Genomic DNA, 17760 nt, shown 5'->3' on the forward strand with positions numbered 1-17760 from the left:
TCAATAAGAAATGAGATAAGTCTTTTGTACCATGCTCATGGAGCTTGTTTCAGTCCATACAATACTTTGGTCAGTTTACACATATGGTAGGGAAATTTTGAATCTTCAAATCCAGGAGGTTGTTTCACGTATACCTCCTCTTCAATAAAACCATTCAAAAAGGAACTTTAAACATCCATCTGGAACAGCTTAAATCTTTTAAAGGATACATATACAAGAAGAATTCGTATAGATTCCAGTCGAGCTACTGGAGCGAAGGTTTTGTCATAGTCGACTCCTTCTTGTTGAGAGTATCCTTGAGCAACTAATCTGGCTTTGTATCTCACAACTTTTCCATCCCGATTCAGCTTATTTCTGAAGACCCATTTTGTTCCAATTATGGGAGCATTTTCAGGCTTGGGCATCAGTTTTCATACTTGAGTTTTGTCGAATTGATCTAGCTCTTCCTGCATTGCTTGTAGCCAGTTTGAGTCTTTCAAAGTTTCCTCTATTTTCTTCGGCTCAATTTGGGAAATCAGTGATATGCTAGCTTTCTTCTTCAAAGCTCCCCTGGTTTTCATTCCATCGCCTGGATCCAAAAATATTTGGTTGAGGTCCCGAGGGCCTCGGGTGAGTTTCGGATGGTTAATGGATCAAAAGATGGACTTAAAAAGCTGCTGCAATTTTCTCTTCTGCTGCATATTCTGGGATGTGATCGAGCCTCAGACCGAGCCTCAGATATCGAGCCTCAGATCGAGGCTCAGTATCGAAGCCTCGATCGAAGGCAAGGCTCGAGGGCACGATCGAGGGTAAGGCTTGAAGGCTCAAGCTCGATGCAATGATTGAGGCTATGATCGAAGGCCCAACCTCGATATCCTGATCGAGGCCATGAACGAGGTCCAGACTCGAGCCTGTGATCGAAGTCGCGATCGAAGGTAAGGCTTGATGGCATGATCGAAGGTATGGCTCGAGGGCTAGGATCGAGGCCCAACCCTCGATGCCCTGATCGAAGGCACATGTTCGATGCCGCGATCGAGGCCCTATTCGAGGCCCAGTTCCGAAGTGCTGGGCAGTATTATAAAGAGAAGACATTAGTCCCATTTGCCATTTTTGACGAGCTTGAGCTTGAGCAGAGACGACTTTTGGCAGATTTTCAAGGGAAAAATATTGGGGTAAGTGATTCAAACTCGGATTTGATCAATATACAAGAATATATCATTGTTTTCACAATTTAATTAGTGTTTTGAGATTGAAATTTGGAAAAGTTTAGAAATCTCATAGAAACGAAAATTTGAGATTTCGGTATCGATTCGGAGTCGGATTTGAGTGAAACTGGTATGGTTGGACTCGTAATTGAATGGGTTGTCGGATTTCATAACTTTCGTCGGATTCCGAGATGTGGGCCCCGCGGGCGAATTTTTAATTAATTTCGGGATTTTTATTAAAAATGTAGTATTTCCTTTATAGAAGTTATTTCCTACAATTTTTAGTGATTGTATTGAATTATTTTGGCTAGATTCGAGCCAGACAGAGTTGGATAATCGTGGAAAAGGCAAAATCTTGGATTAAATTGGAGCAAGACAAGGTAAGTCTCTTGTCTAATCTTGTGAGGGGGAAATTACCTCATAGGTGATTAAGATTAAATAATTGTTGCTAATTGTGGGGGCTACGTACGCACGAGGTGACGAGAGTCCGTGCGTAGCTACTATTAATGCTAAAGTCCGGGTAGTTTAGGACTCAAAGCATGTATTACTTGTGTAAATTGTATTCTTTGATTAATTAATATTAATTGATATATATGAATATATATTGTGAATTGTTTGATAAAGATATTAAAGGATGAAAATTTCATAGGCTTGATTTTCTATTTAAATCAATTAATTGTTTAAAGAAATTGTTCTCCTCCCAAATTTATCTTATAATAAACATACTGTCCTTCCGGAGGCACATAGAAAATGTCCTCCTTTCTTGTGGAGCGGGCCGAACGCCTCGGCAGGATAGATGCATCTATGGATCGCGCCGCACGTCCCTCGGCAGTGTACACGACACTCTGGATCGGGCCGATACTTTAATAATTTATTTTAGCTTGTAAAGCTAATTAGTAAATTGAAAAATCTTTGGAATTTAATGAATTATTATTCTTGCTTATTAAGGAATTAATTGTTACTCCTTTAAATGAGATTTAATTGATAAATTAGAATTTATTTGAATTAAAAGAATTTAATTAATATATTGAAAATTGATACATTTGAAGGAGTTTGATTATTTCCGCTAATTAAATAAATTCTGTAAATTACGTTGATTTAAATATCCTAGTTTTATTTCAATTGTTATTGACCTATAGTGAGTGTCAAAGTCGGCCATCTCGTCTCTACCACTTTGAGATTAGGCTTGATACTTACTGGGTACACGTTGTTTACGTACTCATACTACACTTGCTGCACTTTTTGTGCAGGATCTGAGACAGGTACTAGTGGAGGACCTATCATCACATACCCACGTCATCCAGAGGCATAGTGGTGAGCTGCCTTTCTGAGCCGTTCTGCAGCTACCAGTGTTTCTTCTGATATTTATATTCTATCTATTTTATTTCAGACAGTATTTGGAGTTTTGTATAATCTACTAGATGCCCGTTCACTTGTGACACCAGATCTTGGCACACACATTGGTAGAGTTTAGGTTTATATTTTTCTTGGAATAAAAGTTTAACCAATGTACGTTTGATTTATTAGTTGGCTTGCCTAGCTGTAGTGTTGGGCGCTATCACAACCTACAAGTGAAATTGGGTCGTGACAACATGGTATCAAAGCACTAGGTTCACGTAGGTCTCACAAGTTATGAGCAGACCTAATAGAGTCTTGCGGAGACGTCTGTACTTATCTTCAAGAGGCTATATGGTGTTAGGAAGCTACCTTTCTACATATTCTATCGTGCAATTGATGTAGTACTAAATATCCTTCTCTTATTCTCTCACAGATGGTGAGAACATGCTCTAATGATATTCCAGACCAGGGAAGAGCTACTCCCTTAGTTGCTAGAGGCCAAGGGAGGGCTCCAGCCCGTGGTAGAGGGCGAGGACATCCCAGGACTATTCCGGTTATGCCGCCAGTGGATCCAGTAGAGAATACCATTATGGAGGAGCATGGTGAGGTGCCTGTGGCAGTGCCAGCTCCGGTGGACTTCACATCTGCACCAGGATTTCAGGATGTTATGGGTCGTATACTGCGATTCATGGATTATATGACTCAGGCCGGTTTATTTCCGGTAGACCCAGCCACATCTCAGGCGGGCGGGGGAGCACAGACCCCTACTGCGCAGGCTCATGGATAAGCAACTGCTATATATCAGACCCAGGGTGCATTACCCGTGGGTGGAGTCCAGCCAGTGGCAGCAGCTACACCTGAGCCCAGGCCGGCTGTAGCTGCCGATCCTCAGAAACTATTGGACAGATGGACTAGACTACATCCTCATGTCTTTGGGGGTGAGCGACATGAGGATCCACAGGATTTCATTGATCGTTGCAAGGATAGACTGTACAACATGAGGATATTGGAATCCCATGGGGTTGATTTCGCTACTTTTCAGCTAAAGGGTAGAGCCCGTAGATGGTGGCAGTCTTATGCTCTTGGCAGACCAGTAGATTCTCCTCCCATGACTTGGGACAGGTTCACCCGCATCTTCTTGGACAGGTATATTCCACCTTCCCAGAGGGAAGAGTTGCGATTTCAGTTTGAGCAGCTCTAGCAGGGTCAGATGTCAGTGACCGATTATGAGGTGAGGTTTTCTGAATTATCTCACCATGCACTAATGATACTCCCTACTGACGCGGAGAGAGTGCGAAGGTTTGTAGCCGGTTTACATACTGGTATTCAGGCTACTTTGGCTCAAGAGGTTGAGATGGGTACTTCTTATGAGCGAGTTGTGGAGATAGCCCGGAGGATTGAGGGTGTACGTCAGCGGAGCCGAGAGCAGGTTATGAGAGATAAGCGGTTTAGGTACTCTAGAGAGTTTAGAGGTGCTCCGTCCGGTGGCAGAGGTCAGTTCATGAGGGGACAGTCCAACAGACCCCCATATCCAGCACCACCACCTCCTCGAGGTGCTCCAGTGCGACCTTATCTCAGTGCTATCCCAGAGAGTTCTTACCGCCCACCAGCTATTCAGGGTCCTCCCAGTGGGTATTCAGGTCCCCAGGGCCAGACACTTAGTCAGCAGCCCATCGCACCGAAGAGTTATTACGAGTGCGGGGATCCCAGTCACATGCAGAGGTTTTGCCCCAGGCTTCGAGGTAGACCAGTACAGCAGGGTTAGCAGCCTATGCTTACCGGACCAGTTGCTCCACCGGTAGTCCGACCACCCAGAGGTGGAGGACAGGTGGGAAGGGGCCGTCCTAGAGGTGGAGGTCAGCCAGGCGGAGGCCATCCAGTTGGTGCTCCAGCTCGGTTCTATGCTTTTCCGGCTAGACCAGATGCAGAGGCCTCAGATGCCATGATTACAGGTATTATTTCTGTTTGTGGCAAAGATGCCTTAGTATTATTTGATCCAGGATCTATGTATTCATATGTGTCATCTCTATTTGCTCTATTCCTGGGTGTTTCTCGTGAGTCCTTGAGTACTCTTGTTTATGTGTCCACTCCTGTGGGCGATTCTGTTGTGGTGAACCGGATCTACCGGTCCTGTATTATTACATTCTGTGGTTATGAAACTAGAGCAGATCTCCTATTGCTTGAGATGACCGATTTTGAAATTATTCTGGGTATGGACTGGTTATCTCCATATCATGCTATTCTAGATTGTCATGCCAAGACTGTTACCTTGGCTATTCCAGCATTGCCTAAGCTGGAGTGGAAAGGTTCGCCTGTTAGTTCATTTAATCGAGTTATTTCTTTTATAAAGGCTCAACACATGGTTGAGAAGGGTTGTTTGGCTTATCTAGCCTATGTTCGGGATATTACTGCAGAGACTCCTGCTATTGATTCAGTGCCTGTAGTTCGGGAGTTCCCCGATGTATTTTCGTCAGATCTTCCAGGTATGCCACCTGATCGTGATATTGATTTCTGTATTGACTTGGCTTCAGATACCCAGCCTATATCTATCCCACCGTATCGTATGGCTCCGAAAGAATTGAAAGAACAGCTTGAAGAGTTACTAGCCAAAGGGTTTGTCAGACCGAGTATATCACCTTGGGGTGGTATTATTTGTGAAAAAGAAGAATGGAACAATGCGGATGTGTATTGATTATCGCCAATTGAACAAAGTCACTATTAAGAACAAGTGCCCGTTGCCGCGTATTGATGATCTATTTGACCAGTTGCAGGGTGCTAGGGTATTCTCTAAGATCGACTTGAGGTCGGGGTACCATCAGTTGAAGATTCGGGATTCGGATGTTCCGAAGACTGCTTTCCGTACTAGATATGGTCATTATGAGTTTCTGGTAATGTCTTTTGATTTAACTAATGCACCGGCAGCATTTATGGATCTGAGGAACAGGGTATTCAGGCCATATATTGACTCATTTGTCATTGTCTTCATTGATGACATTTTGATCTACTCACGTAGTAAGGAGGAGCATGAGCAACATATGAGAGTAGTGCTTCAGACATTGCGGGAACAAAAGTTATATGCCAAGTTCTCTAAATGTGAGTTTTGGCTAGAGTCTGTAGCATTTTTGGGACATATCGTATCGGGCGAAGGTATTAAAGTTGATCCCAAAAAGATTGAGGCAGTTCAGAATTGGCATCGTCCCACTTCGGCGACGGAGATCAGGAGTTTTCTGGGTTTGGCAGGTTATTATCGTCGGTTCGTGGAAGGTTTTTCATCTATTGCAGCACCTTTGACCAAATTAACCCAGAAGGGTGCTCCATTCCGATGGTCCGATGATTGTGAGGTGAGCTTTCAGAAGCTCAAGACATCATTGACTACAACACCAGTGTTAGTGTTGCCTTCTGGTTCGGGGATGTATACAGTGTATTGTGACGCTTCGCGCGTTGGCTTGGGTTGTGTATTGATGCAGGAAGGGCAAGTTATTGCATATGCTTCACGTCAGCTGAAGCCCCATGAAAAGAATTATTCGGTACATGATTTGGAGTTAGCTGCGATTGTTCACGCTCTTAAGATTTGGAGGCATTATCTTTATGGGGTGTCTTGCGAACTTTACACTGATCATCGCAGTTTGCAGCATTTGTTCAAGCCGAGGGATCTAAATTTGAGGCAGCGCAGATCGCTGAAGTTACTAAAATATTATGATATTACTATCTTGTATCATCCGGGCAAAGCAAATGTGGTTGCAGATGCCTTGAGCAGAAAGGCGGAGAGTATGGGTAGTTTGGCTTTCATTTCAGCAGAGGAAAGACCATTAGCCTCAGATATTCAGTCTTTGGCTAACAGACTTGTGAGACTGGATATTTCAGAGCCCAGCCGAGTTCTTGCATGTGTTGTGGCCCAGTCTTCACTATTTGAACAGATCAAGGCTCGCCAGTATGATGACCCACACCTGGTGGTTCTTCGTGAAACGGTACTACGAGGTGATACCAAGGAAGTTACTATTAGAGCGGATGGTGTTCTGCGACTCCAGGATCGTCTGTGTGTTCCTAATGTGGATGAACTGAGGAAAAAGATCCTAGAAGAGGCACACAGTTCTCGATATTTTATTCATCCAGGTGCTACTAAGATGTATCGTGACTTGAGGCAACATTATTGGTGGCGACGAATGAAAAAGGACATGGTTGAGTATGTAGCTCGGTGTCTAAATTGTCAGCAAGTTAAATATTAGCACCAGAGGCTAGGTGGCCTACTCCAACAGATGACCATACCAGAGTGGAAATGGGAACGAATTACTATGGATTTTGTAGTTGGGTTGCCGCGGACCTTGAGGAAGTTTGATCCAGTTTGGGTGATTGTTGACAGGTTGACCAAGTCGGCACATTTTATTCCTGTTGTGACTACGTATACTTCAGAGAGGTTGGCCCAGATTTATATTCAGGAGATAGTTCGGTTGCATAGTGTGCCAATTTCCATCATATCAGATAGAGGCCCTCAGTTTACTTCACATTTCTGGAGAGCAGTACAGAGTGAGTTAGGGACCCGTGTAGAGCTCAGCATAGCCTTTCATCTGCAGACCGATGGACAGTCAGAGAGGACAATTCAGATTTTGGAGGATATGCTCACAGCATGTGTGATTGACTTTGGAGGTCAGTGGGATCGTTTCCTGCATTTGGCCGAGTTTGCTTATAATAACAGTTACCAATCCAGCATCGAGATGGCTCCGTTTGAGGCTTTATATGGTCGGCAATGTCGTTCACCTATCGGATGGTTTGAGCCAGGTGAGGCTAAGTTATATGGTACTGATTTAGTAAGGGATGCCTTGGAAAAGGTAAAGTTGATTCAGGAGCGACTTCGTACAGCACAGTCCAGATAAAAGAGTTACGCGGATCAGAAAGCGCGTGATATATCATTTATGGCAGGTGAAAAAGTTCTCTTAAAGGTTTCGCCGATGAAGGGAATTATGAGATTCGGGAAGAAGGGCAAGTTGAGCCCAAGGTTTATAGGCCCATTTGAGGTGTTGAAACGAGTTGGGGAGGTTGCTTATGAGCTTGCCTTGCCTCCCAGCCTATCGGGAGTTCATCCGATTTTTCACGTATCTATGCTCCGGAAGTATCATGCCGACCTATCACATGTGTTAGACTTCAGCACAGTTCAGCTAGATAATAGCTTGGGTTATGAAGATGAGCCAATCGCCATTGTTGATAAATAGGTTCGCCAGTTGAGATCCAAGAGGATTTCTGCAGTAAAAGTCCAGTGGAGGGGCCAACCAGTCGAAGAAGCGACTTGGGATACCGAGGAAGACATGCGGAGCAGATATCCACACTTATTCAGCACTCCAGGTACAATTCTAAACCCGTTTGAGGACTAACGTTTGTTTAAGAGGTGGAGAATGTAATGACCCAACCGGTCATTTTAACTTTTAGAACCCCGTTCCCTAAAATAAAATTTTTCGGAGGTGCTTGTAATGATTTATGACTTGCGGGGATGGTTGGTTCGGGATTTGGAAGTGTTTGAGGTGAAACAGGAACACTTGATTCTTTAAGTTGGCCTTAAAGTTCTAAGTTTGACTTTGGTCAACATTTTGAGAAAACGACCCCGAAATAGAATTTTAATGATTCCAACAGCTCAGTATGGTGATTTTGGACTTAGGAGTGTGGTCCGAATTATTTTTGGAAGTCCGTAGTGAAATTAGGCTTGAAATGGCTAAAATAGGAATTTAAAGTTTGAAAGTTTGACCGGGGAGTTGACTTTTTGATACCGGAGTCGGAATTTAGTTCCGAAAATTTTCATAGCTCCGTTATATAATTTATGACTTGTGTGTAAAATTTGAGGTGAATCGGAGTTGATTTGATAGGTTCCGACATTGAATGTAGAAGTTGAAAACTCTTAGTTTAATTAAGCTTGAATTGGGGTATGATGCATGGTTTTAGCATTGTTTGATGTGATTTAGAGGTTCGACTAAGTTCGTATGATATTTTAGGACTTGTTGGTATATTTGGTTGAGGTCCCGAGGGCCTCGGGTGAGTTTCGGATGGTTAACGGATCAAAAGTTGGACTTAAAAAGCTGCTGCAATTTTCTCTTCTGCTGCATATTCTGGGATGTGATCGAGTCTCAGACCGAGCCCCAGATATCGAGCCTCAGATCAAGCCCCAGATATCGAGCCCACGATCGAGGCCTGAGTCGAAGTCAGGGACGAGGCTCAGTATCGAAGCCTCGATCGAAGACAAGGCTCGAGGGCATGATCGAGGGTAAGGCTCGAAGGCTCAAGCTCGATGCAATGATTGAGGCTATGATCGAAGGCCCAACCTCGATACCCCGATCGAGGCCATGACCGAGGTCCAGACTCGAGCCTGTGATCGAAGGTAAGGCTCGATGGCATGATCGAAGGTATGGCTCGAGGGCTAGGATCGAGGCCCAACCCTCGATGCCTTGATCGAAGGCACATGTTCGATGCCGCGATCGAGGCCCTGTTCGAGGCCCAGTTCCGAAGTGCTGGGCAGTGTTATAAAGAGAGGACATTCGTCCCATTTGCCATTTTTGACGAACTTGAGCTTGAACAGAGACGACTTTTGGCAGATTTTCAAGGGAAAAATATTGGGGTAAGTGATTCTAACTCGGATTTGATCAATATACAAGAATATATCATTGTTTTCACAATTTAATTAGTGTTTTGAGATTGAAATTTGAAAAAGTTTAGAAATCTCATAGAAATAAAATTTTGAGATTTCTGTATTGATTCGGAGTCGGATTTGAGTAAAACTGGTATGGTTGGACTCGTAATTGAATGGGTTGTCAGATTTCATAACTTTCGTCGGATTCCGAGATATGGGCCCCGCGGGCGAATTTTTAATTAATTTCGGGATTTTTATTAAAAATATAGTATTTCCTTATAGAAGTTATTTCTTACAATTTTTAGTGATTGTATTGAATTATTTTGGCTAGATTCGAGCCAGACAGAGTTGGATAATCGTGGAAAAGGCAAAATCTTGGATTAAATTGGAGCAAGACGAGGTAAGTCTCTTGTCTAATCTTGTGAGGGGGAAATTACCTCATAGGTGATTAAGATTAAATAATTATTGCTAATTGTGGGGGTTACGTACGCACGAGGTGACGAGAGTCCGTGCGTAGCTACTATTAATGCTAAAATCCGGGTAGTTTAGGACTCAAAGCATGTATTACTTGTGTAAATTGTATTCTTTGATTAATTAATATTAATTGATATATATGAATATATATTGTGAATTGTTTGATAAAGATATTAAAGGATGGAAATCTCATAGGCTTGATTTTCTATTTAAATCAATTAATTGTTAAAAGAAATTGTTCTCCTCCCAAATTTATCTTATAATAAACATACTGTCCTTCCGGAGGCACATAAGAAAATGTCCTCCTTTCTTGTGGAGCGGGCCGAACGCCTCGGCAGGATAGATGCATCTATGGATCGCGCCGCACGTCCCTCGGCAGTGTACACGATACTCTAGATCGGGCCGATGCTTTAATAATTTATTTCAGTTTGTAAAGCTAATTAGTAAATTGGAAAATCTTTAGAATTTAATGAATTATTATTCTTGCTTGTTAAGGAATTAATTGTTACTCCTTTAAATGAGATTTAATTGATAAATTGGAATTTATTTGAATTAAAAGAATTTAATTAATATATTGAAAATTGATACATTTGAAGGAGTTTGATTATTTTCGCTGATTAAATAAATTCTGTAAATCACGTTGATTTAAATATCCTAATTTTATTTCAATTGTTATTGACCTATAGTGAGTGTCAAAGTCGGTCATCTCGTCTCTACCACTTTGAGATTAGGCTTGATACTTACTGGGTACACGTTGTTTACGTACTCATACTACACTTGCTGCACTTTTTGTGCAGGATCTGAGACAGGTACTAGTGGAGGACCTATCATCACATACCCACGTCATCCAGAGGCATAGTGGTGAGCTACCTTTCTGAGCCGTTCTGCAGCTACCAGTGTCTCTTCTGATATTTATATTCTGTCTATTTTATTTCAGATAGTATTTGGAGTTTTGTATAATCTACTAGATGCTCATTCACTTGTGACACCAGGTCTTGGCACACACATTGGTAGAGTTTGAGTTTATATTTTTCTTGGAATAAAAGTTTAACCAATGTACATTTGATTTATTAGTTGGCTTGCCTAGCTGTAGTGTTGGGTGTCATCACGACCTACAGGTAAAATTGGGTCGTGACAGAAATGTTGTCCATTGAAGTATGATGGCCTCACTTGCGATGTTCCTTCCTGAAAGAGTGCTCCGACAATAACTTAATTTGCCATAATCTTTTCTCACAAGCTGATAAGCAAAAGAAAAAGTGTGAGCCTTGCTCTGATACCAATTAAAAGTACAAGAGGGGGGGAGGGGGTGAATTGTTTATTTTTAGATTTTAAGATGCAGAAATAAAGTGCAGGAATTAAAGACACCGGAATTTTTATACTGGTTCGGATTCAATGTGAATCCTAGTCCAGTCCCCTTGGGTTGCAAGAGAGTTCTCTTTCAGTGAATGAGTTTCTAGAGTACAATCGTGAATGGTGTGGTTTACACTAATGGCTCAGTTTCTATGTCACTCGTTTCTTTTGATACAATGCCTCACCAGTATTTTTCTCTCTTTCTTTTCTAACTTGTTACACAGTAGATCTAATAGAGTTACAATATTTGTTTGCAATAGAACAAAGAGAGGGTATTTGGTTCGATCAAAGTATATTTTTTCAAGGCTTGAGGATGTGTATAAATACTTTGTAAGAGGTCGTTGCTGAAGAGATTTATCAACCCAAGAGATTTGATCCTTGGAAAGAGATTGATTCTTTCCAAGAATAAGCTTATTTGCCGTTGCTTTTCCTTGATGAAAGAACTTTAATAGCTTTCCTTCTGCAGGTCTTGATAGCGCCGGATTTACCCCTTGATTTTTGTCCTTCCAATAATAGCAACTTGATTGATCATCTTGCAAGATCTTCGAGACTGTTTTTCTGCTTCAATCAATTTTGATTTTCTTGTCTTTGATTGATTCCTTCAATCTTGAATGATTTCCTTGAGTTCTTTAATTAATTCCTCCAATCTTGGATACTTTCCTTGAGTCCCTATATCTAGAGCAATTATATTATTTTCATCATTAAAACTAAAACCTAACAAGAGGGAACACACTCGGTTACATGGCATTCCCAATTAGCAAGAAATGCATTTTCTCGCCCTCTATAGTTTTCCGCCTTTTTACTCTGATATTTCACTGCCGAACAAACACATCTCTCCACATAATACTAACAAACCGATTTAGATACCCAGCCATGTCTTCTTACGCCGATTCTTTACTCCCTATTTTCATGCACATACACATCAGTTTGTTCCCATAATGATTCTTTATTCTCTTTCCATATCCTTCCAAACTCTTTCATCTCTCTTTTTTACACTATTTCTCTCTACCGTCTGTGCCGAATTTCTCTATACTCCACCCTCTCTACCTTCTTTTTCCGGTTCTTTTTCCCTCAAAGGTTAAATTTCGTTCACTCCCTGCTAATCTCTATATTCTTTCTTCCCCCAAATGCTTACTTTGACGCCAACGAACTCTTCAAAAAATATTGTTGTTCACTCCACAAATTCTCGTTTGTAATCCTTTCAGAATACTTTGCCCATTTATGCCTTATTCAAATATATTTGCAGCAATATTTAACTTAAATCCTAACCTAATTTAATTGTATATGTCATTGAGCCCCTAGACAAACAAGGATTACGAGGCTAAAACATGGTAAAATAGTTGAGGTACGCTCAAAAGATTCTTCACTGTTATGTTTATTTGCCTACTAAATAATTGAGGGTGTACAGATTATAAGATACTTTTAGATTGCAACATTGACACTAAGGTGTCTCTGATATATGGAGTACAACAATGTTATTTACTGCTAAATGTTTTTTGCACAAACTTCTATAACAATGTCTTTAAATGTTGATTATGCTTTAATATAGAGTTTAGACTATTTTATATTTTCATCATAACCTCAGAAATTGATATGGAATAGTTGTTCAACTTCTTGTCTTACACTTTACAGTTTACACTTTTGTGTTATGCTTACAGCTACACTACATATGCATTTAACTTAGCTGCAATCTTGTAATGATCAGAGAATGTTTTTTTACCCAAGCAAAATTGTAATGCCTTTTTGGGCACAAAATTCGACAACAATGTCTTAAAATGTTAATTATAGTTTCCCGAAATACAGTTTAGACTATTTTAACTTTATTGTAGCCTCGGCAATTGGTATTGGATAACTGTTATACTTCTCTACACTTTTGTATTCTGCTTGCTGTGACACGTGCATTTAGCATTAGCACCAACACTGTAATGATCACTTTTGTTATCAGCTTGAAGCAACGTATATGCATTAAACATAGATGCAACATTGCAATTATCAGTAAAAGACTTTTTTCTAGCAAAATTTTAGTGTCGTCATATTTTTATTTGATTATATACAGATTCTTCCTATATATGCATTTAACACATCAACAAAAGTGATTTTTACACCAATATATATAAATGTTGTTTATATATAGCTTAGGGATATGAAGTTTAGACTATATTTGATATTCATTGTAGCCTTAGATTGGTATTACAAATTACTTCAACTTCCTCCTCTGTTATTATATTCTTCTCTACACTTTCATGCTCTGCTTGAAGCGATAAAGGCTTAAACATAGCTCAAACATTGTAATGATAAAAAATAGATTCTTTTTCTAGTAAAATTGTAATGCCTTATTATTTTCATTTGATTATATATAGATTCTTGCTATATCAGTATTATCATTTTTGTCCTGTTGTACTCTTTTGTGTTCTGCTTGACGAGCGACAAATTTATTCTTAGCAGCAAAAGTCTAATGATCAGAAAAATACTTTTCTTCAGATCAATACTGTAAATTAGGAAATCTATTATCTACATGCTCCCAGTCCTTGAGGTAAATATCCTCTTTCTTAGTTTAAACTTTTGTCATTTTCTTTCATGTTTGGTTAGTGTATGATGTATCTTTGCATTCAAAATTTTAAACAATAGAAAAAATAACTTGCATGATGACTTATTGTTCTGTTGCAATTTTTGTTTGCTGGATTATCATGTGTTTATGCCTTTTTGGGTATTTGACATTTTAATATTTGATGATCGATTCTTATAAAGTTCAAGTTAAATTTAAACTATTTGTGTTAATGTCTATTGTTCTTTATTATCTTTAATATGTTTTTATGCAGTACATATTGAGTTGAGGCAAATATTGAGCTATGTTTTTTGTTGGAGGCTTGGGACAGTGGGACAAACAAGTAATTTTAAGGAATCTAATAGGACGCTTGTGTATTGATGTTTTCTCCTCCTTGAGATAGATTTAACCACAGAGATTTAAGTGGATGGGTTTTAAATTTTAAAATAAAACATTGCTTTCAAGGGAAATTGAACTTCCATCTTTTCCAGCGAACCCACAACCCTTACCGTCGAACCAAGACCCCTTTTGTTACTGGGTTCGGCAGTATATATTTATATAGATTTAGTAAATATTTCAATACAAATACAGGATTCCGAAAAAAGTTATTGGGTTTATCCGAACCCACACTCACTACTGCAGCTCTGCCCCTGATTACAAGACTAATTGGAGTTTAAAGTTAAAGCACATGGCTCGCTATTTTACTTTTGAAAACTTCCAAGGAAGTTTACAAGGTTAAAAGTAGTTTCATATGATGATGTCTTTGTATAAATATATCATAATTCATTTACTCCTTTTGTTTTTTTCTAGCTTAATTGTTCATAGCAGCAAAACTGTACACAGGAGAGTAGTCCTCTCTTCACTAATCATGTATTTGCATCTTTGTATAAAAAGAAAAGACAGAAGATGGGGATCATGTCCTAGCCCCACGCACATGTGACTTTTCTAATAATAAAGAAAAAACTTTACTAATAGAGTTTGAATAAGTAAATTCCTTTGAGGTTACTTCAAATTTGCTAATGATGATTGCAATTTGACACAGGTTATTGATGGATCCAATATACTATGTGTATCAAGTTAACTTTCTCACAAAAGAGCTACACAAAGAGGATATATGCGAACATTAGATTGCATATTACAACACTTTCATGTTGTAGTTATATCACCCAATATTTAATCCATGTATTCACTATAGGTTCTTGTAAGTTAGTCACTTAGTAGGAATGATTAGATTTGAGAGATAAAAAATTTGTAGATTGTGGAACTCTATTACTCTGAAGGAAAGTTGAGACGTGTTTATTTATGTATGAGAGTTATGTCAAGATAAATCTACAAAAAAAAACATGCGATACTTTTGATTTGATCTATTTTTATGTTTTATTTTCATATGTATTTTTTTCTTATATATTTGTCTTTTTAATTTATCATATTTATGTCTTTCATCTTATAATTATTTTTTATTCTTTATCGCTTTTCTATCAATTAAATTTACAAAAATATTATGTCCGACTGCGTGAAGCGCGGACAGATTAACTAGTATATGTATTAAATTTTGGTACGATAATTTCTTGTTTAGTAGAATTTTCAAATCTATGAATAACTAATATTTGTATTAGTTATACACTCTATTCAGTATTATTCCTATGTATAGTAAATCATGACATTAGCAATACTATAGTTTTAATACATAAAAAAAGCATATATAAGACATAATTGCCCTCTAAAAACCTTTTCCAAATTCTTTCCAACGTTTTTGGAGGGTATTTTTATAAACAAATAATTTTAGAAAAAATTATGCAATGCATGTTATTTTTAGTATACAAAACCAAACAGTCGATAAGAAATAATCAAAGCATAACTAATCCTAGAATAATCAATCCCAACATTATTAATTCCAACATAACTAATCTCATCATTATTAATCCCAGCATTATAAATACATCTTATTCAATATTATTCTTATATGCCCTACCAAACAACCTCATTGTATATCTTGAAATAGTCTCTACAAAGAGCTTTGTTTTACCTATTAATTGAATTGCAAGATAATACTTTCTCCGATTCATAATAAGTGACCTTTTGACTTTTTTATTTTGGTCCAAAATAAGTATCCTTTTACATAATTAAGAAGACATTAATTTTATTTTTTTTAAATTTGCCCTTATTTACAAATCCTAATGTGTCAAGGTAACAATATATAAATTTTAATTAAGAATAATTTAATAAATATATATTTTTCCTCTTAGAGTTAGTATTTTTTTAAGAGGTGCCCCAAAGATTAAAAAAAAAGTCACTTATTATATTATAGACCGAATTAGAGTATAAACTAATATTCCTAAAACACAAAATTACCAGCGACAATGAAAAAAAAGGGACAAACAAACAAACAAGAAATTGCATAAAGATTAATACAGTGAGGATGCAATCCAAAGAACACGTAGCAGGTAAGAATCAAATTAAAGACACTTGTGATCTACGTGTTACAACTGATTGCTTTCTAATTTTGACTTCACATTCATCCATATCTTCTAAACTAACAGTATGACAAATTAAACTTTAATAAAAACAGAAATCTGTAAAACTTTCATAAAGCAAAGGTTCTGTTTATTCAAATATTGGATAATAATTAAATTTATACGCGATTTTAAGGATAAGTGATTTGATTCTACACAAATAATTAAAAATATTGGATAAATGAATTAAATACAAAATAAGCAATCAAACCAATCGTGATATTATGGCCAAGCTTGAACTTGGGTTGAACAACGACCTCGTCTTCGATTGGACCCCCGGTTCGAGCACGGTTGTGAATGAAGAACAGGATAAGTGAACAAGAACTTTATCAGTAGCTAAAAGGCATAAAATAAACTTGTGTTGCTTTTATTCGTGTGTTACAAAAGAAAAACTTCCCCTTTATAAAGTATGAGAGTTTTACTCCTAGTGTAAGTCTAAAAAGAGTAAAAATCTTCCTTTCTCGCTAATTACTAATCCATAACCGATATCGAGCGAGATCCGCGCAGTGATATACGGTTAGGTGCAAATATCACGACCCTCTATCCTTCATGCGTAACCGTTCACTGTATTTTCTAAGGTCTTAAAATTCATTTTTGGCCATGAGATGAAAGGTCTCTAACCTCGATTACAATGTCTTAGAACACAAGAACTCACACGCAAACACACTCAAAATATGCACTTTTCATCCTTTATCACTCATACAAAGAAGACCGAAAAACCGTGCAAGCAAGAACTCTACTAGGCTCCGAAACATCTAATCTTATGTAACGACCCGATCGGTCGTTTTGAATGTATTATCCCCGATCCTCTATTTATTTCTCCCTCTATTTCATTCAGTGGTTATGTGACTTGCCGGGATGTTTGATTTTTATTTCGGGTGAGTTTCGGAGTAAAACGGGACACATAGTCCCTGAATTGGACGTTTAAGTCGTATGAGTTGTCCGTAGTCTGACTTGTGTGAATACGAACCCGGAGTGGAGTTTTGACAATTCCAATAGTTTTGTAGGGTGATTTTGGTCTTAGGAGAGTGTCCGAATATTGATTTAGTGGTCCGTACGTCGTTTTGGCGTTAATTGGCGAAAGTTGAAAAGTTGGAAGGTTTTGGATAGTTTGACCGGAAGTGGACTTTTTGATATCGGGGTTGGATTCCGATTCCGGAAGTTGGAATAGGTCCTTAATATCGATTATGACTTGTGTGCAAAATTTGAGGTCAATCGGACTTGATTTGATAGGGTTCAGCATCGAATGTAGAAGTTAAAAGTCTATAAGTTCATTAGACTTGAATTGGGGTGTGATTCGTGTTTTGATGTTGTTTGAGATGATTTGAGGCGTCGACTAAGTTCGTATCGTATTTTAGGACTTGTTGGTATATTTGGTTGAGATTCCGAGGGCCTCAGAAGGGGAGGGGGGATTCGGATCGATATCGGATCAATTGTTGGACTTGTGTTTTTTCTGAAAAATCACAGCTTCTGATGTCATCGCACCTGCAGAGGTTATGACCGCAAGTGCGGACCCGCATGTTCGAGTGAGGGAATGCAGATGCGTAGAAGGCAGCCTAGGCCAGGGCTCGCAGGTGCGGAAAAGGTTATGCAGAAACGGCATCACTTCTGCGGTGAAGAGATGCTCAAGAGCGACTGTAGTCGTAGGTGCGACAGATTTTGTCGCAGGCGTGCATGAATCTACTGTTAATTACACCTTTTAATTATGGTTTTAGAGTTTAGAATTGGGGAAAAAGTGTAGAAGTT

The sequence above is a fragment of the Nicotiana tabacum genome, chromosome 19 (assembly GCF_000715075.1).
Source record: "Nicotiana tabacum cultivar K326 chromosome 19, ASM71507v2, whole genome shotgun sequence".
NCBI lineage: Eukaryota > Viridiplantae > Streptophyta > Magnoliopsida > Solanales > Solanaceae > Nicotiana > Nicotiana tabacum.